The sequence below is a fragment of the Bos indicus x Bos taurus genome, unplaced genomic scaffold (assembly GCF_003369695.1).
Source record: "Bos indicus x Bos taurus breed Angus x Brahman F1 hybrid unplaced genomic scaffold, Bos_hybrid_MaternalHap_v2.0 tig00001201_arrow_arrow_obj, whole genome shotgun sequence".
In the NCBI taxonomy this organism is placed as follows: Eukaryota; Metazoa; Chordata; class Mammalia; order Artiodactyla; family Bovidae; genus Bos; species Bos indicus x Bos taurus.
The window spans coordinates 23,415-32,514 of NW_020867386.1; positions in this window are offsets into that span (position 1 = coordinate 23,415).

Below are 9,100 nucleotides of genomic sequence, written 5' to 3' on the forward strand. Positions count from 1 at the left end.
AGTACCCTGGTTTCCCTCACGTATTACCTGAGCTAGAGGTGTATTGGTCATGTGTTTGGCTTTTCCAAGGTCCCTCAGTACTCACATATGCCAACCAGACCCACTGCGTGTCAATTGTCGTCTCAGTGTCTGAGACATGGCTGAAAACGTGGTGAGAAACAAATAAGTACTCCGAAGTCTATCTTATAATTCTAGAAAATGTAAGCTAATCTGTAGTATCAAAAAGCAAATCAGCAGTTCACCGTGGCCAGAATAAGGGGTAGTGAAAGGGAGGAATGAATTACAAATGGATTCATGTTGATATATGGCAAAACCAATACAATATTGTAAAGTAATTGGCCTCCAATTAAAATAAATAAATTTAAATTTAAAAAAAAAAGAAAGAGAAAAATCAATGGGGGGGTAATGGATATTTTCATTATCTTGATTGTGGTGTTGGTTTTGTGGAGCCATATATATATACACATATATATATACATATATATATATATATATATATAAACTTTTCAAATTGTATACTTTAAATATATGCTGCTGCTGCTGCTAAGTCACTTCAGTTGTGTCCGACTCTGTGCGACCCCATAGACGGGATCTCACCAGGCTCCCTCGTCCCCGGGATTCTCCAGGCAAGAACACTGGAGTGGGTTGCCATTTCCTTCTCCAATGCATGAAAGTGAAAAGTGAAAGTGAAGTCACTCAGTCGTGTCCGACTCGTAGCGACCCCATGGACTGCAGCCTACCAGGCTACTCCACCCATGGGATTTTCCAGGCAAGAGTACTGGAGTGGGGTACCATTGCCTTCTCCATTAAATATATGCAGTTTTTTATATATCAGTTATGCTTCAGTAAAGTTGTAGAAAGTTATTCATACACTGAGAGATATACAGATCTCAGCTAATTTTTGTCAGTACAATGTCAATTTGAGACAGTAAGAGAATTGCTACATTTTAAGTTTTTTTTTGGACAATATGCATAATAGTTTTTTTTTAAAAAAGTCCTTTCATCTAGCAACTTAGTTTTTGGAAGTCTTTTATGAAGAAATAAAAACATGAAGGAAAAAAAAAGAATCATGAATGTCCAGCAATAGGGAAATTACAGTGTCTTAAGTTTTGAGCTGTCAGGTAGCTTTTCAAGGTTTGTATCCAGTTATCTAAAGTAAATACAGTGAGATATTGTTAAATGAGAAGGACATGCTGCAGAGCATAGGGCACACACAGACCTCGCTCTACGTTTGAATGTACTTTACGATGGACAAGAGAACGGAGTTCCCCTCCACTGGTTGCTGGAGGGCTGGTGGGGATAATGGCGTCTGAGTGGGAGATGGTTAATTGATTAACTAGTTTTTCCCTTAGGGTGAGCGAGTTACTGTTGTTGTTTAGTCACAAAGTTGTGTCCAACTCTTTGCGAGCCCCCAGGCTCCTCTGTCCACCGGATTCTCCAGGCAAGAATCCTAGAGTGAGATGCTATTTCCTTCTCCAGAGGATTTTCCTGACTCAGGGATCAAACCTGTCTCCTGCATTGGCAGGTGGGTTCTTTTTTTTTTACTGCTGAGCCATCGCATATACTACTTTAATCATTTTTGAAGAGGAATTTTGAATAAAGTGTCTTGTCAATTAGCACCTATTAGATAGTAAGTTCCCTTCCCTCTCAAAAACAACAACAACAACAGAAGGAAATCCTATCACAAACTAAAAAGGCATTGAAGTAAAACTCAGGGGTTTTGGGCTCACAGAGAAATTTTTTTAAGTTCAGTGGTGATGTGAGGGATCTCGGGAAGTTTCCTTAAACTTTCAGGTTCTCAACTGATTATTTCAAGTGAAAAGTGAAAGTGAAAGTCACTCAGTCGTGTCTGACTCTTTGTGACCTGATCGACTGGTCCATGGAATTCTCCAGGCTAGAATACTGGAGTGCGTAGCCTTTCCCTTCTCCAGGGTATCTTCCCAACCCAGGGATCAAACCCAGGTCTCCCACATTGCAGGTGGATTCTTTACCGGCTGAGCCACAAGGGAAGCCCAAAAATACTGGAGTGGGTAGCCTATCCCTTCTCCAGGGGATCTTCCCAACCCAGGAATTGAACCGGGGTCTCCTGCATTGCAGGTGGATTCTTTACCAACTGAGCTATGAGGGAAGCCCCGATTATTTCAAAAAGGAATACTAATATCTAATTTTTGCACTTACAATGAGGATTAAATAAAGCATCATTTCTGAAGGTCCACATATGGGTGATGTCCCAATGATATCCGTTCCTTTACCAACCCAGGTAGCTTTTGAACAGCTGCCATTGAATGTCAAGCATTGTCACAGTCTGAGCTTTAGTCTAAATTGTCATCTGTGATTGAATTACCCTTCCTCCACTTTCTCTGTGTCTCCAAATCCTTTCTCATCTGTCCAGATTCTGTCTTCCCAGGGCTTCCAAATGAGAACTGATGGCTGTCCTGGTTCCAGTGCTACCATGTCTGTGCCTCTGTTAGATCAAGCTAAGTGTGGTCACTTGATTATGTGCTCATAACTTCTGCATCAAGACCCTGAACTACTTGAATGCCAAAATTACAGAGTGTCCAACTTTGTATCCTTACTATCTTGTCCTTATGTATAATTTTTTTTCTTAATATGTTGTTGTTGTTCAGTCACTAAGTCATGTCCAACTCTTTGAGACCCCATGGACTGCAGCACACCAGTTTTCCTTGTCCTCACTATCTCCTGGAGCTTTCAAATTCATGTCCATTGAGTTGGTGATGCTACCTGACCATCTCATCCTCTGACTCTCTCTTCTCCTTTTGCCTTCAATATTTCCCAGCATCAGAGCCTTTTCTAATGAATTGGCTCTTTGCAGCAGGTGGCCAAAGTATTGGAGATTCAGCTTCAGCATCAGTTCTTCCAATGAATATTCAGGGTTGACTTCCTTTAGGATTGACTGGCTTGATCTCCTTGAAGTCCAAGGGACTCTCAAGAGTCTTCTCCATCACCACAATTTGACAGCATCAATTCTATGGTGCTCTGCCTTCTTTATGGTTCAACTCCCACATCCATACATGACTACTGGAAAAACCACAGCTTTGACTATATGGACTTTTGTTGGCAAAGTGATATCTTTGCTTTTCTAATGTGCTGTCTAGGTTAGTCATAGCTTTCCCTTCAAGAAACAAGTGTCTTTTAATTTCTTGACTGTAGTCACCATTCATAGTGATTTTGGAGCCCAAGAAAATAAAATCTGTCAGCGCTTCCATTTTGTCCCCATCTATTTGCCATGAAATGATGGGACTGAATGCCATGATCCTAGGTTTTTGAATGTTGAGTTTTAAGCCAGCTTTTTCACTTTCCTTGTTTATATTCATCATGAGGCTCTTTAGTTCCTCTTCACTTTCTGCCATTAGATGGTATCATCTGTATATCTGAGGTTGTTGATATTTCTCCTGGCTATCATGATTCCAGCTTGTGATTCATCCCCACATTTCACATAATACTGTGCATATAAGTTAAATAAATCGGATGACAATACATAACTTTGTTGTACTCCTTTCCCAATTTTGACCCAATCAATTGTTCCATGTAAGCCTTTAACTGTTGCTTCTTGACTCACATATAGGTTTTTCAGGAGACAGCTTTCTCAGGAGACAGGTAAGGTGGTCTGGTATTCTCATCTCTCTAAGAGTTTTCCACAGTTTGTTGTGAACCACTCAATCCAAAGCTTTAATGTAGTCAATGAAGCAAAAGTAGATGTTTTTCTGGAATTTCCTTGCTTTCTCTATGATCCAACAAATGTTGGCAATTTGTCTCTGGCTCCTCTGCCTTTTCTAAATCCAGCTTGTGCATCTGGAAGTTCTCAGTTCACGTACTATTGAAGCCTAGCTTGAAGGACTTTGAGCGCTACCTTATTAACTTGCAAAAAGAGTGCAATTGTATGTTAGTTTGTACCTTCTTTGGCGTTGCCCTTCTTTGAGATTGGAATGAAAATTAGCCTTTTCCAGTCCTGTGACCACTGCTGAGTTTTACAAATTTGCTGGCACTTTGAGTGCAGGATTTTAACAGCATCATCTTTTAGGATTTGAAATTCTGGAAGTCCATCACTTCCACTAGCAGTAGTACTGGTGGACAACTACTAGTTGGTAGTAATGCTTCCTAAAGCCCACTTGACTTCAGACTTCAGGATGACAGGCTCTAGGTGAATGGCCACACCGTTGTGGTTTTCTTGGTCCTTAAGACCTTTTTTTTGTATAGTTTTTTCTGTATATTCTTGCCATGTCTTTTTAATCTCTTCTGCTTCTGTTAAGTCCTTACCATTTCTGTCCTTTATTGTGGCCATCTTTGCATGTAATGTTCCTTTGATATCTCCAATTTTCTTGAAGCAATCTCTAGACTTTCCCATTCCATTGTTTTCCTCTACTTCTTTGCACTGTTCATTTGAGAAGGCCTTCTTATGTCTCCTTGCTATTCTCTGCAACTCTGCCTTCAGTTGGGTATATCTTTCCCATTCTTCCTTGCTTTTTGCTTCCCTTCTTTCCTCAGCTATGTGTAAAGTCTCCTCAGACCACCACTTTGCTTGTTGCATTTCTTTTTCTTTGAGTTGGTTTGGTCACTGCCTCCTGTACCATGTTATGAACCTCTGTCCGCCATTTCTTCAGGCACTCTGTCTTCCAGATCTAACCCCTTGAATCTATTTGTCACCTCCACTGTACAATCATAAGGGATTTGATTTAAGTCATACCTGAATGTCCTATTGGTTTTCCCTACTTTCTTAAATTTAAGCCTGAATTTTGCAGTAAGGAGCTGATGACCTGAGCCAGTCAGCTCATGTCTTTCTTTTGCTGATTATATAAACATTCTCCATCATTAGCTGCAAAGAATATAATCAGTCTGATTTCTGTATTGACCATCTAGTGATGTCCACTGTAGAGTCATCTCTTGTGTTGGAAAAGGGTGTTTGCTATGACCAGTGTTTTCTCTTGACAAAACTCTGTTAGCCTTTGCCCTGTTTCATTTTGTATCCCAAGGCCAAACTTGCCAGGGCATAGACTTGGTTTACTGTGATGTTGAATGGTTTGCCTTGGAAATGAACTGTGATCATTCTGTCATTCTTGAGATTGCACCCAAGTACTGTATTTTGGACTTTTTTTTAATTGACTGTGAGGGCTTCTCCATTTCTTCTAATGGATTCTTGCCTACAGTAGTAGATATAATGGTCATCTGAATTAAATTCGCCCATTCAGGTCCATTTTAGTTCACTGATTTCTAAGATGTTGATGTCCACTCTTCCTATCTCCTGCTTGACCATACCCAATTTACCCTGATTCATGGACCTAACTTTCCAGGTTCCTATGCAATATTGTTCTTTATATCATCAGACTTTACTTTCACCACCAGACACATCCCCATCTGAGTATTGTTTCTGCTTTGGCCCAGCTGCTTCATTCTTTCTCGAGCTATTGGTAATTGACCTCTGCTCTTCCCCAGTATCATAGTGGACACCTTAAGACTTGGGGGGCTTGTCTTGCAGTGTCATATCTTTTTGCCTTATCATACTGTTCATGGTGTTCTCATGGCAAGAATACTGGAGTGGTTTGCCATTCCCTCTTCCAGTGGACTGTATTTTGTCAGAACTCTACACTATGACCCTTCTGTTTTGGGTAGCCCTGCACAGCATGGCTCGTAGCTTCATTGAGTTTTGCAAGCCCCTTTGCCATGACAAGACAGTGATCCATGAAGGGGTTTGCTTAATATAGAGCACAATAAATATTTATTGACCTTTTATATAGACAGCATTATATATATATATATATATAGAATGCTTTATATAAACAGCATTTATATAGAACAAATGCTGTTCTGATTGCTTGTCATATATATTTCCAGGAATATTGAGCAAAAGAAGTAAAAGTATAGCCTCATAGAGCTTGTAGTCTATTGAGGGTGCAGAAAAGGGAAAAAAATAAATAAAACTCTTAACAAGTGTTAAAAGATGAGTGCTATGGACTAAAATATAGCAGCCTAAAGGGATAAGAAATGGTGGGCCAGAAGATGCAACTTTAAGCAAAATACCAAACAAAGATCTCACTGAGAAGGTAATCTCAAAGACAAAATTAACTGAGGGAGCAAGCCATGTGGCTGTCTTGGGGAAGGGCATTTTAGGCAAAGGATACAGTAAATGCAAGGCTCTGAGGAAAGAACATGCCTGGAGTGTTAAAGAGATCCCAGATGGCTAGAGTGGAAGGTGCAAAGGAATGAATGGCAGTAGAAGAAATGTGACCTGGGCAACTCAGGGAGGTCCTCAGCCACCACTGTAAAACAATTTGAATAGCTTTTGTTCAGAATGAGATGGGAAGTTGCAGAAGGAATCCATACAATTAGAATATTTTAATAGAAGTACTCTTTCTATGTGGCTCAGAAGGTAAAGAATTTGAATTTGAATATTTCAATAGATGTGCTCTTTCTGCATGGCTCAGATGTTAAAGAATATGAATATTTTAATAGAAGTACTCTTTCCCTGGTGGCTCAGAGAGTAAAGAATCTGCCTACAATGCAGGAGACCTGGATTCAATCCTTGGGTTGGGAAGATCCCCTGGACAAGGGAATGGCAATCCACTCCAATATGCTTGCCTGGAGAATCCCATACAGAGAAGCCTCGTGGGCTATAGTCCACAGGTCTGCAAACAGTCGGACACAACTGAGTGATAAACACCTTATTTTACTTTTCCTGCATGGCATTGCTGTAAAGTGTAAGAGGTAAATTCTCTGAAGTGCTGATGTCAGGGTAGGGATCTTGGGATTGTAGACACAGTGATGCTGTGAACTGTGTCCTCAGGGTGTCACAGGGCAGCAGAGCTGTGCTGGAGATTGGACCAGCCTCATGCTCAGCCACCATCGGCTCTCGTATCTTAGGCATGATATCCATTAGCTTCCCTAAATCTTGGTTTCCTCACCTATCTTGTGAAGAAAATAATACTTGGCCCAGGTTACTTCAGTTGTACACTTGGCCCTACTGTACTGCAGTTATAAGGTTACAGTGAGATAATAGTGTCAAGGGATCATAAAAAAGCAAAAGAAAATGTGAAGATATGAGAGATTCTTGATCTTCAAAAACAGTTGTTCCTCGAATTTGGGTCATTTGAAGTGATGTGGATGGACCTAGAATCTGTCATACAGAGTGAAGTAAACATATATCTTACATTAATGCATATACATAAGGAATCTAGAAAACTGGTAGACATGAACCTATTTGAGGGCAGGAATAGGGGTGCAGAAGTAGAGAACATAGAACAGTCTTATGGACTCTGTGGGAGAGGGAGAGGGTGGGAAGATTTGGGAGAATGACATTGTAACATGTAAAATATCATGTAAGAAACGAGTTGCCAGTCCAGGTTCGATGCACGATACTGGATGCTTGGGGCTAGTGCACTGGGACGACCCAGAGGGATGGTATGGGGAGGGAGGAGGGAGGAGGGTTCAGGATGGGGAACACATGTATACCTGTGGTGGATTCATTTTGATATTTGGCAAAACTAATACAATTATGTAAAGTTTAAAAATAAAATAAAATTAAAAAAAAAAAAAAAAGAAGTAGAGAACAGACTTATGGAACACGGAGGGAAGGAGAGTGCGGGACAAACTGAGAGTAGCATTGACATATATATCCCACCATGTGCAAAGTAGATAGCTACCGGGAAGCTGCCATCTAGCACAGGGAGCTCAGCCCAGTGCTCTGTGATGACATGTGTGTGCTTAGTCGCTCAGTCTTGTCCAACTCTTTGCAATCCCACGCACTGTAGCCTGCCAGGCTCCTCTGTCTATGGGGATTCTCCAGGCAAGAATACTGAAGTGGGTTGCTATTTCCTTCTCCAGGGGATCTTCCCAACCCAGGGATAGAACCTGGTCTCCTGCATTGCAAGCAGATTCTTTACCATCTGAGCCACCAGGGAAGTCCTCTGTGATGAGCTAGAGGGGTGGAATTTTGGGGGAGGTGGGAGGGAGGCTTAAGAAGAGGGGATATACGTATACATATAGCTGATTCGTGTTGTATACCAGAAACTAACACAATATTGTAAAGCAGTTTTACTCCAGTTGAAAAAAATAAAAATAAATAAAAAATAGAAAACAAAACAAAAACAAGTGTTCCTGCTGGCTGCAGAGAGCGGTCTTATTGGAGGGTGGGAAGAGGGGTAACATAGGGCAGGAAGAGGAAATGTGCATTGTAGAGCAGTTGGGAAATTTCAAAATCTCTACAGGTTGCTGGAGATCTTAGATATTTGCTTGTGTATTGGTTGCTCAGTTGTGTCCAACTCTTTGCAACCCCATGGACTGTAGCCCACCAGGCTCCTCTGTTCATGGAATTCTCCAGGCAAGAATACTGGAATGGGTAGCCATTTCCTTCTCCAGGGGATCTTCCCGACCCAGGGATCAAACCCTGGTGTGCTGCATTGCAGGTGGATTCTTTACCATCTGAGCCACCAGGGAAGTCTTACGTATTTCTTTGCAGTGCACCAAATCCAGTACCGATTCAGTGCCTATGTTTTTGCTGTTGTTATTTGTTTTGTTGTGTTGTGTTTTGTTATTTTACCAGCATGAAAGAGGGATTTCAAATTGTACAATGAACAGATGGAGATAATGACAAAAGCTCTGATAGGGCATGTCTCTCTCCCACAGGGAGTACACCAATCATTTTGCTTACAGTAAATTTCCTTAGCACAGATTAGGCACTCAGATCTGAAGGAGGATTCTTGGGTCATATTTGTTGGGAAGAAGCAGTCCACATGGCAGATGCTGAATATAATAGAAATCTTAGATAACTTTAAGATGATGTGATGTTTAAATTTAGCTTAGTTTTGAAATGATAAACAAAATGAAAAGGTAACCTATGGAATGGGAGAAGTGAAAAGTGAAAGTGAAGGTCACTCAGTCGTGTCCAACTCTGCGAATTCATGGACTGTACAGTCCATGGAATTCTCCAGGCCAGAATACTGGGGTGGGTAACCTTTCCCTTCTCCAGGAGATCTTCCCAACCCAGGGATCAAACCCAGGTCTCCCACATTGTAGGCAGATTCTTTACCAGCTGAGCCACAACAGAAGCCCTGAATGGGAGAAAATATTTGCAAATCTTATATCTGGT